Source organism: Syzygium oleosum, unplaced genomic scaffold (genome assembly GCF_021117445.2).
Source record: "Syzygium oleosum isolate NSW1041296 unplaced genomic scaffold, Sole_v2.1 Sole_v2.04, whole genome shotgun sequence".
Taxonomy (NCBI): domain Eukaryota; kingdom Viridiplantae; phylum Streptophyta; class Magnoliopsida; order Myrtales; family Myrtaceae; genus Syzygium; species Syzygium oleosum.
The window spans coordinates 8,206,369-8,224,124 of NW_026607488.1; the positions used below are offsets into that span (position 1 = coordinate 8,206,369).

At 42.9% G+C, this 17,756-nt stretch overlaps 2 pseudogenes; both read left to right on the forward strand.

Moving 5' to 3' along the window:
* Positions 1-2,347: 2,347 nt before the first annotated feature.
* Positions 2,348-8,704, forward strand: LOC130138062 (disease resistance protein RPV1-like; annotated as a pseudogene).
* Positions 8,705-8,744: 40 nt separating this feature from the next.
* Positions 8,745-15,799, forward strand: LOC130137867 (omega-6 fatty acid desaturase, chloroplastic-like; annotated as a pseudogene).
* Positions 15,800-17,756: the final 1,957 nt, after the last annotated feature.

Genomic DNA, 17,756 nt, shown 5'->3' on the forward strand with positions numbered 1-17,756 from the left:
TTTGGAGGCCAACTAGTGGCTGTTCTTGGTTGATTGAATTGCTGGGATTATGGACTAATGTTGTGGAGCCTATGGTTGGAAAGTGCATGGAAATGTGATGTGTTGGTGATTGTGTGCGTAGCCGGTTCATTGTGGCGCTTGGGAGTGAATTTGGGTGCTAAGTATGGTTAGTTTGTGTGAGTAGTGGGTTGAGATGACTCAATGATCTTGAAGCTTGACTATGGCGTGAAAATTGATTGAATTAAGTGGCGTGTGTGTTTGCTTGGCCAAACCCAAATCGATCGGAGGGCTGCCACCCTGAGGTGTGGTTACGCGGGTCGAGAGAAATGTCTTGAGGCGTGGTTACGCGGGACTGGGCCCGGATAGATCGAAGGGCTGCCAACCTGAGGCGTGGTTACGTGGGTGTGGCTAGAAAGGCAAGAAATGACCTGAGGCGTGGTTACGCGGGTCGAGAGAATTGTCTTGAGGCGTGGTTACGCGGGATTGAGCCCGGATTGATCGGAGGGTTGAGCCTGAGGCGTGTTGACGCGGGCTGTGAGAATGGACCTGAGGCGTGTTGACGCGGGTCGTGGATAGTTGCTTGGCCACGCATGCGAAATGTGTTTGGTTAAATTGGGTGAATGTACGTGATTATGGTGTTTGAGTATTTATGTAATGTTCTTGAATTATTATTGCATTATGGTGATTTAACTAATATGCGGAGTTGGCACTTGATTTAAGGCGAGGTAAGTATGTTTGTGTGGATTCGAATGTGTTGGCTGTTAGATCGCATGTTAGACTCGTCTGGGTACGCATTGGCCTAGGTGGGGTATAGGTTGTCTGCTTATTGATATTTATTCTCATTGCTGTAGTGCAAACTATTTCAGATCTCCAACCCCGACCTTGATCATGCCGCTGCCTTGGCGTTTTGGGGTCCCTATGCATACAGTGCATGAGTAGACCGAATATCCGGTAGGTCCCAATCAGACTTACATTAGGCACCTTACTTCAGTTTGGGTAAATGTGGGCCTAGCGGACTTGAAGCGCCACACTTACTTGACCTGGTTCTATTGGGATGGATTGGAGTTAATTGGCCCAATCCGAGGTTTTGAGGGCCAGCAGCACGGCAAGGAATATGCTGTAGATTGGGAGCTGGGGGACGTGTATGCTCCCGACAGTGAGGTTTTGGACGCCGAAGATCCCCTGGAGAACCCTGGTCCAGAACCCGAGCCCGTACTAGAACCCGTAGCGCCTGCGGACCTCGAGCTCGAGGAGGAATTTGAAGAACCAGAGCTCGAGCCCGAGCCCGAGGAGGAGCCTATGGAGTTCGAGCACGAGGATGAGCCGATTAAGATCAACTATGACACGGAATCCGAGTCTTCAGGGTCTGATTTAGATTGGGCACCGTAGGAGTGTTGGAGTGTTGGGCGTAGAAGCCTTTTGGTAGAGCCCCTTTTTGTGTATTCCGTAGTTTACCCCACCACTTGTCCCTTTTTGATGATGAAGGTGGATGCTAACCCTAGGAGCCTAATGTATGAATATTTTTGGCCTATTGCTAATGATATGGGTTTATTGATTTGTGCAAGTACTACCCTTTCATCATTGTTTATTGTCTGGGTTGTTTGATTTCCGCTTCCGCCTGCGTATGTCTTTGCGTGTGTCGTTTGGGTTGGCGACGCGTCCTGAGACATCGCGTTCAATACGACCGTCGAAGGGGTGTCACGAGCCCGTTAGGGTCCGGGGCGTGACAGTCTAGCTACATTTTGCACATTTTCTATTGTTTTAGATTTCCGTACTAGTGGCGTCTTCTAAGTATAACACGCAGCACGGGAGCATTGTTGCCTTTTCTTTTCTCTCTTCTTTTGCGGACTAAAGTCGATCAATTTGGTTTGCCGAAAAAAAAAATCAAATTTCTCCTTCTTTTAAGACGTTTCTATTAAATGTGGGTACGCAATGAATGAGGAGAACAAATTCATTTCACATCCCGTCGGTTTGTTTGATGCTTATAGGATGAGCTCTACATAATTTCTTACAAGCCAGATGTAGGCGTATACCAACATTTATGCAAAACACAAAGACATTAAGATAGGCCAGAACCGCTGTGAGAAATTTTTGTCGTAGAAATTTTATCCTGAAAAAAAGGTATTTACCATTTTTCCTCAAATTTTTATATGAAATCTAACCTATATATATAACATAAGCTACGTAATTTAATAGAATGTAGTACATGAATGAAATGCTTTCTTTATCTTATAATTAAAAATAATAATTACGGAATCATAAATTCACGTGGACCACTGGCCTATTTTCCACGATGGTTGACTGGTAGTTGGTGTATCTCAATAAAGCAACGAAGGAGACTTGCAACGACTCTCTGGCTCGTCCATAGATCCTCCAGATTCACATCTGTTTCCTCATCAGTAAACTCGATCAGCTCCCGAAGATGGACGGGAGGGACTCATCGGATGGAACAACGTTGTCGAACACCGACAATGGTGTTATCGAATCGCTGCTGGGGGCTGAATTTGAGGTGTTCTTAAATTTCAGAGGGCCTGACACTCGCCTAAGTTTTGCTGACTGCCTCTATCACTCCATGGACGGAGCTGGGATTCGTGTTTTCAGGGACGAGGAAGAGATCAGAAAAGGCGATGCAATCGGAGACGAACTTGAGCGCGTGATCAAGAGCTCCACAATCTGTATACCCATCTTCTCTAGAAACTATGCGTCTAGTGCGTGGTGCCTTCGTGAGCTTGCATACATGGTGGAATGCTCGAGAAACAGCGACGGCAAAGCGATGATTCTGCCGATTTTCTTTGATGTGGATCCTGACGATGTCAAGCTTAAAACGGGGTTGTACTACGATGATTTGCAGAAGCACGAGCACAAATTTGGCTGCGATCTAGTGGATCAATGGAAGGAGGCGTTGAAGGAGGTCGCTCATATCAAAGGATGGCATCTCAAAGACAGAGGGTAAGCTTTGAGCCTTTATTATTATTATTATTTAATTTTATTTAATTTTAATTTTTGTAATATAAGATATATAATTCATATAAACATGAATAATAGCAAATACTCTCGTCCTTGCATCAAAATTTAATATTGCCCAGTGGTCTCTGTTGGTCTCTGTTTCATCAACTTATTCTTCAATTCACACATATTTAATAAGTACTCACCACACATTCACTCAAGTAAATAATTACTCAATTTTTTCATGAAAAATTGATATATCTCATTTCGTTTGCAATCCCCGACAACAAGGCAACCGCGGAGCATGTGCCTCAACTCTAATAATAAATGATTGCTAATTTTTTATATAATTACAGTTAATGAATAATATTATTAAAATTAATAAATTATGATTCTAAATTAAGTTTTAAGGATCAATTAAAACTGATGGTTACCAATTTTTCATCATAGTTAATAAAAGAAGAATAATATGATCACTCTTATACATCTAATAATTCTAAATCATATTTAAGAAATATCAATTAGTATACTATTGAGTTATTATTATAAATGTATATTAATATAATCTAAATTCAACGATACTGTAATAAATACAAATAAGTACAATGTAAATTAAATTTAGTAGAATACTCTCATTCAAAACATATTTGCCTACAACCAGAATATAAGAATTTCCATTCCATTCCCACAATTCATCAAACAAAAATTATTGAAATTATCGTTTTATTCCATTCCATTCACCGTCTATTCCATTTTGGCCTACCAAACAGAACCCATTGCAAGTCACGAGACGTTGGCTTTTCAATGAAAGACGTTATTTTATTCTGGTAAAAAGAGGCTCTATTACTTTGTGTCCATGATGGAGCCAGGATTTAGGTCCAGGGGACGCCAAAGTCATTTATGAAATATAGAAAGAAAAAAAAATCTTTCACACAAGAGAAGTGAATAAACTTACACATTAAGTGAACAATCTGGACAAGAGAAATACTTTTTTGTCGTGATGACTCTTGATTTTAATTATATGAAATTTATTAAAGTTATTTTTCAGCAAGAACTCTTTTACTGAAATATTCAATTAATGTTGGCTTCATTGTAATTTAAGTAATTTTTTTGTATGAATGGAAAAATTTACCTAAGCAATGTAGATTCCCATACACGGCGAATAAATAATGTCAACTTAAAAATCATTATTTTTTTCTGGAAAATTAAGACAGAGAAACAAATAATTAAAAAGAATTGTTAATACATATAAGTTAATATATAATGGTAGATGAACTCTCTACTAAGACATGACAAAGGAATTTAAATTCAATATTCGATATGCATCTTCTAGATAGAATACAAACATTTTTTCTGTAACTTCTAAATTAATTTTATATAGGTTTGATTCGAAAACAATTGTTCTAGCTGTTAGTATTTTAATCCATGCAGAACTAGAAAACAAATCACACACGATATGCGACCAATAAATAAGGATTAAAGAAATCATTTGCTTATATTTAAAGGAAGAAAATCCAAAGGTTTCGATTATTACAATTTAGGAATGAAGGAGGAGTATCTTTTATAAAGTTTAAGTTCGCTCTTATCTTAACGATTTACATTTTTGACCATTGAATACAATATATAATTTCAATTCATTCTAAGTAAAAAGGCATGGATTTTGATTATTTATTTCCTAGAAAACAGAGATAGATCTTGAAATTTTATATTAGATAAAGTTTTTATAATAGGAATTAATATATTTTTTTGGGGAGGAGGATGGGGGATGGGGGGATTTACTTATAATTGATTCTTTTCCAGTATATTTGCAGAGTATCCATACAAAATTTTGTGGGATGGGGGCGGTCGCTCCCCCTAGTCCCCATCCTTCAGTGGCTGGTTCGTGTTTAATTTACAATATTCCCGAACTTGATAGGTTAATACTCCACCTTCGATCTTTCTGACTAGACTCTTTGTATCAATTATGACAGCCAAGGTGAAATCATTAGATTACTCGTCACCGAAGTTTTGATCAAGCTGAATAAAAGAGACAAAAATCTGCCTGATCATTTAGTCGGAATTCAAGATAGTGTTAAAGACATCTTGTGCCTGTTAGATGAAGGTTCTCCTGATGTACATTATCTAGTAATTCACGGTATGGGAGGCATCGGTAAGACGACTCTTGCCAAGGTTGTCTTTAATCAAATTTCTAGTCGGTTTCATGGGTGTAGCTTTCTTTCGGATGTTCGAGAAGCTTCAAAGGGCGGCAAAGTTGTTCAATTGCAAAAACAATTGTTGTCAGAAATTCTCAACTTTAAACCAGTGGAAATTTCTGACTCCGATGCAGGGATTAACCAAATTAAAAGGAGATTTCGTGACAAAAAAGTTCTCATTGTTCTTGATGACCTAGATAAGTGGGACCAACTCTCAAAATTTGCAGAAAAGCGTGATTGGTTTGGTCTAGGGAGCAGAATTATTATTACAACGAGGGACACCAACTTTTTGCCGATCGAAGAGCAGAACCGAGTAAATTATGTCCAAACGCATATCCAAGAATTTAAAATCTATCAAATGAGAGAAATGCACCACGACAGTGCTTTTCAGCTTTTTAGTAAGCATGCTTTCAGAAAGGATTCCCCTCTACATGGCTACTATGATATTTCTCGTGAAATTATTCGCAAAGCTGGTGGACTTCCTTTAGCTCTCGAGGTTATCGGTTCCTCTCTTTATTGTAGGAGTAAAGGACTTTGGAAAGATACATTGAAGAAATTGGACTTAGCTCCCAATCAAGATGTCCTTGACAAATTAAAGATTAGTTTTGAAATGCTAGAGGATGCGCAAAGAGAAATCTTTCTTGATATTGCATGTTACTTTATTGGTGAAGAAAGAACCCATCCACAATATTATTGGAAAGCGTTGGATTTTTTCCCAAGAAGTGATATCATTGTCCTTACCCGGATGTCTTTGATAAAGATTGTTGATGATAGACTCTTGATGCATCACCTGCTCAGAGATCTTGGAAGAGAAATTATTCGACAAGAAGACCCCAAAGTCCCCGAGAAGCGTAGTAGATTATGGTGTCCCAAGATTGCGTTACATGTGGTGGAGACTAGAAAGGTAAATTTAATTCACAGCTACTGTCTTCTCGATCAAGGAAACATCAGCTCGAAAGTTTAAAGTATATTTCTGAATGTGTTCTTTTGTTTGTGTTGCGTCTTCCAGAGAACTAAATTCGTTTGATTGAGTGAAATGAAGGTAATATCGTGATTTATATCTTGCCGATGATATCTATAGCTCACATTTACGATCTGAAAATAGAAGCAAACTGAATGGTTTGCCGTATAAAATAGACAAATTCTCATATACTTTTGGCACTGTAATTAATTCCATCCACCACTTTTACTTATAGAACAAGTCAATGCAATATGTGCTCACGGAATGTGTTCTCTTTTGTCACTATAGAAAGTTCACTTAGTACTTTTCATGTTGTTAGGGAACAGATAACATTATAGCACTCAAACTAACTGGACTTTCCAAAGAGCACAACTTTACAAGTGAAGATTTTTCGAGGCTGCCTAGCTTAAGGTTCTTGGAATTAGAGGGGGGTAATTTGGCGGGAGACTTTAAGAATCTTCTGTTGAGTTTAAAATGGCTTTCTTGGCATCGTTGCCCTTCAGACTTGCAGGCGGTCAATCTATGTTTATGGAACTTAGTCGTTCTCAAATTTTCAGACAGCAACATTCCAGAGGACTGGAATGGATGGGGCCCATGCTTGGTATGTTCTTGTATCACATATATACGTTTGTAGCCATTTTGCCTTGCCTTACTTTTCTACTTCTAATTTGTTTTGCAGGCGAATCGTGACTTGAAAGTTATACATCTCACAAGATGCCATCTCTCGACAACTCCTGACTTCTCAACGTGCTTGAATTTGAAGATACTAGTTGTTAATGAACATTGTCCAAAGTCGCTACAAATTGGTAGCTCTATCCGTAAGCTAGAGCGCTTGAAGCACTTGGAAATAATTGCAGGCCAATTCCAACTGTCAGAGAGCCTCCATTTTGATTTGTTCGCAGTGCCTTCTGCAATATGCGATCTAAAGTACCTATCAAGTCTGAAGCTAGAGGGGCAGTGTATGCGAGAGCTTCATCCATCTATTGGAGAGATGGCGGGCTTGACGAGCTTGTCTTTAAGGGGTTGCTATCGGCTTAGAAAGCTTCCAGACTCCATTGGAAAATTGAGATCATTGCTTGTATTGAATTTGTTCGACACCAGGATTACGGAGTTACCTGATTCTATTGGAGATCTCAAAAGGCTAGAGAAAATGAACTTGGGATTCACACAAATAAGGGAGCTGCCAAACTCCATTGGAGGACTACAATCATTGCTTGAGTTACATTTGCAGGGTACAAAAATTACAGAACTGCCTGCTTCTATTGGATATCTTAAGAGGCTTGAGTGCTTAGTTCTAGCTGAGAGTGAGATAAGAGAGTTACCGAAGGCCATAGGAATGCTGGAGAATCTTAAAGTGTTGAAATCCGGCGGTTGTAGCAATCTTGAGGGGGAAATCCCAAGCGAAATTGGGCTAGTATCCTTTTTGGAGGAGCTAGACTTATCAGGTAGCAAGGTGAGCAGAGTGCCAACCACCATTAATCAACTATCTTATCTTCGAGAACTTCGTTTGGGAGATAACCGTAAGCTTGAAAGGTTGCCGGAACTTCCTGCCACCCTAAAACATTTATATTTCGTAGCGGAGTCTGTGCTTGGCACCCTGGGACAAACTTCATCGAAGTGGATGGGGGAGTCAGCAAAAGGGGAGGAGTGGAATCTAAGTACAGATATCACATGGCCTCCTCAGCTTTGGTCACTTCGCATATCTTGTGACGATCCTCGATTTCTCACAAGGCTTCCTTTTAGTCTTTGTCGTTTGGAATTAGGAGATGTCAAGTCACCACTAGAACAGCCATTCTTTTCCAACTTGAGATATTTGAGATATTTGTCTGAGTTAACACTCTTTAGATGTTGGTTGAGAGAGATTGAGTTTGAACAGCTAGAGAGTCTCCAGAATTTAACAGTGGCAGAATGTGAATTGCTGGTGAGGCTATCAGGTCTATCAAGCTTAGGGAAGCTCAAAGAGCTGACAGTGGAATTGCTCGCAGCTACTCGAGATTCAAGATTTGGGAGAATTGAAATCACTGAAGGAATTGTTAATTAAGAGTTGCAGCTCCATAGAAAGGTTACCTGATCTATCAAAACTAGTTAAGTTGGAGACATTGCGACTCTTTCACTGTGAATCATTGCAAGGTTTGCCTGATATACCCAAGACATGTCATCCCTATGTTCATCGATGCCCAATGTTAAGCGAGTCTGTTGACAACTACAAAGCTTGTGAAGAATGTAGGAAATCAAACATGGATGTGGATGGCGTGTGAGGAATTGGAACAATTGGAAGCATCATGCAAAAACTAACAAGTTTGTAAGACGTTCCCTTTAGGTTTTTGTATTCGATAGTCCATTTTGAATACCTATCCAAATGAAATAGAGGAGCAGTGGTCCTTTAACAACAAGCAGAAAGCTCTTGTGACAGTATATTTTCCTTGTTTTTTAACAAATAGTCCATTTTAAGGCTGTCTACTCTGTGCTTAATTTACATATATAAAGATACTTGTTTACTTTGCAAATAGAGAGGAAATGTGCAGAAGACAATTGTCTGCACTTTGCACGCATATGTAAATTATTTCATTGTTCTCTTTCATGTCTATAATATATGTTTTGGACACATGCTCGTTTTTCTAGTGAGAATATTCTCCTTGGTTAACATGCTCATATTGTTGAAGTCGTATGATTAATCACCTCTTGACTGCCTTTATGCAACCATCCTAATGTTTTTTCCCTTTTCTATTCGTAAATCAATAGGTCGTCTGAAGATACAACTTGGCATCCTGTTTGGAAAGAGGAGTTTGACTCCTTTTCTTCGGAAGGCAAATACTTGTGGATATGGCACAATCCGTCCTTGGATGTCTTAGCTCATAGGTATGTGTGAAACTGAAAAAACAGGATTATTTCCATAGAGATGCTTGTTTCGCGCTCTCCATGCCTTCAAATTCAAAATGTCAAATTGATGGTGGTTTATCACATTAATTCTCATCCGTAGTCTTTTCATGTAAATGCATTGATCTTAATCTGACTAAATTGCCTACAAGGTTGATTCGGCACTTTGACCTGAACAAGTTCAGACCAAATGAAGTCAAATGGGTGATGATCAGTTTGGCTTATGAGGATTAAGTGGCGACCAATCAAATTATAAGGCTGACATTTTGGGGTCGATCAAGTTCTGGTTGATGCCATGGTTGGGCTATCACTTTTGCGTAATGATTTTTTTTTGGGAACAGTGTGAAAAATCCGAAACCCATTGTATTGATGTCAATATAGTCTTAAACTTTTTAATTATGTCAATTTAGTCCTAAACTTTTTGATCTTGTGTCAATTCAGTCCTTCCGGCTAATTTTGGCCGGATATTATTGACATGGACGCCGACTAGCTTACGTGGCATGGCCGGTGGCTGGCGCTAACATAGACATTTTTAAACAAGTTTTTTTTTTAATTTTGATTTTTTTGACCTAGTGCCAATTCTTTTTTTCCGTTCTTTTTCTTTCCTCTCTTTTTTTTTTCTCTTCTTTCCAGTGGCCGGCTAGAGCAAATGCCGGCGAGGCTACCCTCACCAAATTTGGCGAGGCCAACCCTTGCCCAAGCCAAAGTAGCCTTGCCGGGCATCGCCTAGGGCCTTGCACTAGCCTAGGCGATGCCTGGCGAGGCCGCCCTTGCCTAGGCAACGCTTGGCCTTGCCAGTTGGCGAGGGTGGCCTTGCCATTTGGCGAGGGTGGCCTTGTCGGTGCTCACCCTCGCCTGTGGCATTCCGAATTTCGATCTATTTTTGGGATTTATAAAACGTGTATTTCGTCAGTGTGCTTATAGTTAAATCTCGCCCAAAACTGATCACTCTCGGGTTATTTTTAAATTTGAGATTTCGCTAAAATCGCATTCGATCGAATTTGGCCGTTATTTAGAGCCCGAACTTTGGTGTCGGATTTCTCGGAGTTTCGTGATGAATTTAATTGGACGGTGTCGATCTTATTGTGGCCAGCGTCGATATTGCCCGGGATCAGTGAAAAGTGAAATTTTGACCGGGTGCGGATTTGAACTAGTAGACCTTCCTCGTAGTGTGATTTATTTAATGTCTTTTGGCTCTTTTTTTTCCTAATTTATAATTAGGGTTTTCGTGGGCCGTCGGATCGATTTCGGGTTTGAACAAGGACTGTCGGATCGATTTCGGGTTTGAACGAGGACCGTCGGATCGCACTTGAATGCGTTGACTTTGTCCCTCTCTCTCTTCCCCATGCAGCCCACTCTCTCTCTCTCTTCCTTTTCTTTTCTTCTTCTTCTTCCTTCTTCTTCCTCCTCCCCGCGCCGCTGCCCCTGCTTCTCCTTGCTGCTCACCGCCGACTGCCACTCGCGCGTTCGCCTTGCACCGCCACTCGCCCGACCACCGCGCCGTCCGCCCTAGCCGCGCTGTCCGACCCCGACCCGGCTGTTCCCCCTCCCCTTCGTGTGCAGCAGCAGCTTGCCGTCGCGTCCCGCGAGCCGCCCGCCCAGCTCGTCGGCCTCGACTCGCCGCTGGGCTCGCGAGCCAGCCAGTCTTTGCCCCGACCGGCGCGGCTCGCCTCCACCGCCCCAGCTCCCCCTCTCTCACCCATCGCTGCCCCGGCTGCCGTCCCCACCATAGTCGCCGCTGCAAGCCCAGCTCGCCAGCCCCCCAGCAGCTCACCGTCGCCGTCATCGCCGCCGTCGCTGCTCGTCGCCGCCGCCCAGCTAGCCGGCCAACTCGCTCTCCGTCTAGCCCGGCCACTTGCCTAGCCGTGGCCGAGCGTCCCGGGCCGTGGCCGAGCAGCCAGCCGCTTCCCTTTCCCGTGGCCAAGTCGCCCAGCTCGCTTAACGGCTATCAGTTGTACCCAGCCACCCGTCCCGACTGTGTGGCCGGACAGCCCAAGCCGTCGCCGAGTCGCCCAGCTCGCCGGGCCGAGTGCCCAGCCGTGGCCGAGCGCCCCGTCCGTGGCCTAGCACTTTACCGGCCACTGTGCCTGTTATGCCCGTGCCGCGCCGAGCCGTCACCGTTCCCCAGGGCCATTTTGGGCCCCTTGCCGGTTTTTTCTGGGCCAAACTTAGGTAAGTGATTCCCTAAACCCTACTTAGTATAATGGGTATTTTTAGACTTGTTTAAGGGTTAATTAGGGCAAAAGTACACCACAAGTGCCATAACTTGTGTACGGCGATCACTTTGGTGCCATAACTTTTTTTCGGACCACTTTGGTGCCAACTTTTTTGAAAATCGATCACTTTAGTGCCAATGCTGACGTGGCTCGCCGGAAATCTGATGTGGCGCTGACACGGCTCGCTGGAGAGGTCCAGTTAGCATTAAAAACCAAAAACGACGCCGTTTAGCTCGCTGACGTGTATTTTTTTAAAATATTATATTATATTTAATTAATTAATTATTTAAAAAAAAAAGCCCTGCAGCAGCGGCGAGGGAGCCCTCGCCGCTGCTGCCGCCAAGCCACCACCACCGGGAAGGGCCGGCGGTGGTGGACGCAGGTGGTCGGCAAGGGTCGCCGGCCCCCGGCCGGCCCGACAACCTCGCCGACCCCGGCGAGGCGAGACCTCGCCGTCGCTCGGGTCACGACGGCGAGGTCTCGCCTCCCCGCCGAAGGCGAGGCCGCGCCTCGTCGCCGCGACCCAAGCGACGACGAGTGCGGCTCGCTCGCCGGGCGAGCGGGACCTCGCCGTCGCCCGGGTCGCGACGGCGAAGGTCTCGCTCGCCTGGGCCAAGGCAAGGCCGACCTCGCCGTCGCCCGGGTCGCGACGGCGAGGCGCGGCCTCGCCCGGCAAGGCGAGGCGGGGCCTCGCCGTCGCGACCTAGGCAACGGCGAGGTCTCGCTCGCCGGATCCGGCCCTCGCCGGGCGAGGCGAGGGTCGCGGGCCTTGGCCAAGGACCGGCCACCTCGCCGACCACTGCGCCCACCACCGCCGGCCCTTCCCGGCGGTGGTGGCTTGGCGGCAGCAGCGGCGAGGGCTCCCTCGCCCGCTGCTGCAACACCTTTTTTGTTTTTTGTTTTTGTTTTTTTTTAATTATTTTAATTATTATTATTTTTCTAAAAATTAAAAAATTCGAAAAAATGCTACGTAATTTCCACCGTGTACAAGTCAGACCATTTTTTTTTAATATAAATGCCATGTCAGCTTTTTGGCCGGAATTTTGGCCGGAGTCACTAAAGTGATCGATTTTCCTCCGACTTGGCACCAAAGTGATCCGAAAAAAAGTTATGGCACCAAAGTGATCGCCGTACACAAGTTATGGTACTTGTGGTGTACTTTTGCCGGTTAATTAGTATCGGTTTAGTGGCTAAGCTTGGAATATAATTGATATGTGAATGTGGCTAGTTGGTGGATTAAATTGTGGTGATTGTATGGCTTAATTGGTGACTGATTGAAATGGGTTCGATGTTCGGGCTGTCGTGGAGTTTGTGGGTGAATTGGATATTTGAATGTGCCGACTTGAATGTCGTGTCGGTGGGCTGCTGCGGGGAGTATGATTGAGTTTGGAATTATGACGTGTTAGAATGGCGAATCGTGTTGTGGTCGTTTGGAAATGGTTGTGTGATATTTGATTATGTGAAAGACGTGGAAATTGACTGAATTATGTGGCGTGTGTGTTTGCTTGACCAAGCCCGGATCGATCGGAGGGCTGCCAGCCTGTAGGGTGTTGACCCGGGTTGTGAGAAAGGACCTGTGGGGTGTTGACCCGGGTTGTAAGAAAGGACCTGTAGGGTGTTGACCCGGGTCATGAGAAAAGTCCTGAGGCGTGTTGACGTGGGATAAAGCCCGGATTGATCGGAGGGTTGACTTGAGGCGTGTTTACGCGGGTCATGAGAAAGTGAGAAAGGACCTGTGGGGTGTTGACCCGGGTCATGAGAAAGTTGGATGGACGCGCATGTGTATTGTACTTGATGGAATTGGGTGAACGTACGTGTGTATGGTGATCGAGTGATTGTGATATGTACATGAGATGTTATTGCATTAATGTGAATTGACTAATATGCAGAGTTGGCACTTGGTCGATGGTGAGGTAAGTATGTTTGTGTGGATTCGATTGTGTTGGCTGTTAGATCGCATATTAAACTCATCTGGGTACGCATTGGCCTAGGTGGGGGATAGGTTGTCTGCTTATTGGGATTTATTCTCATTGCTGTAATGCAAACCATTTCAGATCCCCACCCTTGAGTATGCCGCCAGCTAGGCGTTTTGGGGTCCCTATGCATACGGTGCATGAGGAGACCAAGTACCCGGTAGGTCCCAACCAGACTTATATTAAGCACCTTACGACAGTCTGGGTAGTTGTAGGCTTAGAGGACTTATAGCGCCACACCTACTTGGCCTGGTTTCATCGTATTGGGTTGGAGACTACTGGGCCAATCCGTGATTTTGAGGGGCTACAGCATGCTAGTGAGGATGCGGTGAATTGAGAGCCCTGGGACAAGTATACTCCTGATAGCGAGGTGACGGATCCCAACGATCCACTGGAGAACACCATCCCCGAACCCGTACCAAGGCCCGTAGCACCTGCGGACCTCGAGCTCGAGGAGGAATTTGAAGAACCAGAGCTCGAGCTCGAGCCCGAGGAGGAGCCTATGGAGTCCGAGCACGAAGAGAAGCCGATCGAGATCGACTCGGACACGGAGTCGGAGTCTTCAGGGTCCGATTCAGATTGGGCACCGTAGGAGCATTTGTGTGCCGGGCATAGAAGCGTTTGATAGAGCCCTTTTTGCGTATGCCGTAGTCTACCCTACCACCAGTCCCTTTTTGATGATGATGGTGGATGTAACCCTAGGAGCCTATTGTCTGACTGATTTCCTTTGTTATGAAATTATTGTTTTGTGCTATCCCTCTGTCATTATTTATTGTCTGGGTTGTTTGATTTCTGCTTCCGTTGTGTTTGTCTACGAGTGTTTCGTTTGGGTCGGCGACGCAACCTGGGACGTCACGTTCAATATGACTTTCGAGGGGTGTCGCAAGCCCGTTGGGGTTCGGGGCGTGATATCGCCCCAGCGAGGTCGACCCTCACTTATGGCAGCAAGGGCCACCCTCACTCAAGCAAGGCTAGCCCTTGCCGACTATGGCTGTGCCGCCCATCGGAAAGACGAGGAAAAAAAGAGAGAAAAAAAAGAAAGAAAAAAATCGAAAATTATTAAAATATTATAAAAAATATCCATGTCAGCGCCGGCCAGCCTATGTGACATAGTCGGCGTCCATGTTAGCAATATCCGGCCGAAATTAGCTGGAACGACTAAATTGGCACTAGATCAAAATGTTTAGAATTAAATTGGCACAATTAAAATATTTATGACTAAATTGGCACCAATGCATTCGGTTTAGGACTTTTCTGACACTTTTCCCATCTTTTTCACCTCCACAATCTTTAATTTATGCTTCATTTGCCTTCTTTAGTGAAGACACAAATAATTCATTGAAGAGTTGTGTCCACAGGGATAATAGGAAAACCTCCTACGAATCTCGTGGTCTCTCATCTTTTTTATTAGTTTTTTATCATTCAGGATATTCAGCAGAAGTTGCTCATAGTCGGTCATTATTGCTAACTTGCTAAGCGCAAATGAGGCAGTGAATACCTCAATCTTAGGATTGGGATTGTCTTAAAGGTTGATAGAAAAATCATATTTGCATAAAGCAATCACAAGTTGTAAATTAAGAGCTTTCACTTCAAGCTTCTTTGCTCGATTGATTTAGTTGTCCTGGTTGTTCAAGCTAAGCTGTCCACATTTGCTGAATGAGAAAAGCAATCTGTTTCTTCTTTATAGATGAGTACTTTCACGATGGTCCATCCCACGGCATGTCATATTCCCTTCAAATCTTCCAATGAATGGAATGTTGCTCATGCCCAGTTGAACGGAACCGTATTGCGATCATCCCAAATGGTAATGAATCTTTTCTTTTTTTTGCTTAAGTTTTTTCTTGCTCTATTTGCTTGCATCTCAGATATGAGTGAACTAGCATTGACATGATGGTTGCGGCAATTGCGTCTCTTATCTTTAAACTCAACACATTTGGCATTGCTTCTGTGCATTGGCAAGGTTTTACCACTTGCTTTGTCTAAAAGGGTTATCTGATTACCTTTGGGTGCAAAGATGAGGAGAATGATAAAAACCAGACTGAGATTTTCTTTTCTTGTGCGGGATTGAAATTCTATGCCATGATATCAATAACCACATATCACCAAGAATTCCAAGTTACAACTTGCGTGCGGGTCATAAGTCTCCACAAGAAAACTGGGAAAATGTGAGCTGGTTTTCATCAAGTACGGTAATCCGAAATTCATACGACCATCTAGATTAGGATGGTTTCAATTTTTTTTTTCTTGTCATGAGTAACAAATGCTTGAAGTGGAAGGGAGTAATATAAAGCTGCAACTCATAATTTGGCAAACTTGAGATGGTTCCTTGTTCTTAGCATTTGGTGCGTCAAGTATTTGTGAATGCAAAAGTGATCTCAAGATTGTATATTTCCCTAATGACCCGTCCTCTTGCTATTGCCGAAAAATGCCTATTTGCTATTTTGCTCATTTAAATTTACATGTCATCAACAGTACTTAAACGAAGCCACATGGAATTGGCGACTCATGAAGACGATCGTGACGATGTGCCGTGTGTACAATGAAGAGCACAACCATGTTGCATATGGCCAACTGGTGCTTGAGGAATCATAGCCTATTACATTCCTGAAAAAAGTGACTCCTGATTATACTTGAGACTGTTAGAATAATTAAATATTAAATCACGCCTTCATCTAATAGCTTAAGCTTTTAGAGTAGTTAGCAGTAGTCCCATCAAATCTCACATGGAATCAGAGCTAGGAGGTCCCGAGTTCAAATCTTTACGGGTCCCATTTGCCTCTCAATTAAATATATCCACACTTAGTCCAGTCTTTTTGCCTAGTACTTAGTCTTTTAGAGCAGTTGGCAGTAGTCCCACCAAATCTCATAGAGACAATATATCTAGCGGCCTATGGTGATCTTCAGCTCTCTTTCACTGGTGGTCGTCTCTTCTTGAATTATACCATCAGTGGGTTACCAATCATTAAAATGATTTTGCACTTGTTGAGTTGATGCTTATCCATATTAGAGACGACAATATTCTCGCGAACTTTTTGGAAGTTCAATTTTTTGTTTCGTCTCTATGTTTCAGCATTATGACACAGTATACATTAGCGGCAATGCGGAATTCGTACGGTGCGATTGACAGGAAAATACTGAGAGAACATTAATTAGGGAAAATTATATTTGGGGACTTAACTCGGGACTTGGTATTTGGTCCGCCAATATTTCGCACAAAAACAAAAGAGGCTATTTTGACGCTCCGGACCGTACGGCATAATTCTCCAATAATGCTGAGTCGACAATATAACTTTTGGATTTGCAAATGAAAGTTTGACCCAAAAAAAAAAAAACGGAAATTCAAAATTCTTACTAGGAACAAATAATTTTATGCACATTTAAGATCATCCCAATCGTTGGAGTTCAAAATCAATTCAGAAGTTTGTCTGGGTAGGGAGTACCCTCTTTCGTCTTACTCTTATTTGTTCTTATAGACGATTTTGGCTCGTGCTATCTTATTTGTTTTAGATTCGGTGGATGGGATTCTTGATGACCTGAGAAAACTTGAAACTCGTATCTCAACCGACGCCATCTGATCGAGAAAATTACGGAACTCCTGATGTCAGCAAGATCGATCGGTCAATATTTGATGGCGCGGTTTCTCGAGATGCGATCATCAGATTTCAACAAATTTTTATTATCTAAAAAGCTCTTTCCAAGTCGTATGCACCTACCTTGTTTGATGAAATTTTCAAACAACGTCATCTGATAAAAGCGTAAAAATATTAGCTGAAAATCTTATCTAAAAGTACATCTAACATGAAAATACACTTGTTTTATCTAAAGCACATTAAACACAATCACAAACATGCTGGAAAAGTTGGTATTTCTTCCCCATGGGTTTGCTTTTCAGGGCCCCCATCAGACCTCAATTTGGAGCCGAAGAATTGCTACTACGAGAAAACCTGATTATTATTATTTTTCGTCTTGTGTTTCGATTAGTTTACGAAATTAGTATCTTGAACTTCGGCAGAGGGTTCAAGAACAGTTACTATCGATTTCGTATGCAAACATAATATCAATTATTTCTGCGTTGTTTCATTATAGTGGAAAATCTCGGGCCCTTATAATGCATATAATAGAAAACTCGGTGTGATTGACCTCAAATTTTAGATGGAAACAAAAAATCAGTGCGCAATTTTTCAAATCGGGTGATTTGGATACTATATGTATGTATCAAGCTTCCACCAACAAGAAAAGAAGTACTGATTTTTCTCAATTATGTACTATATATTTAGCAGAAAAAGACATGAGGCGTGGGTTCATCAACAAAGGCTGCTCTGAAAAGTCAAGAATGCACGGCAACAACCTCTTGCTTTCATACGTCGAGCCCTTTTAAAAAATATTATTGCTCCCAAAACTCCATATACCGGCAATCATCTTTTATGCAAATTCTATAGTAAAGGTGTGGTGGATCGAGTGACATGGGATCACCGATCACTGGCCAGTACAACATTGTTATCTAAATACACAACACTATCAGACAAAACCGCTCGAAAAATGACGATGCTGTTGGCCCAAGAATCTATCAGTCAAAGTGTATTCAACGGTG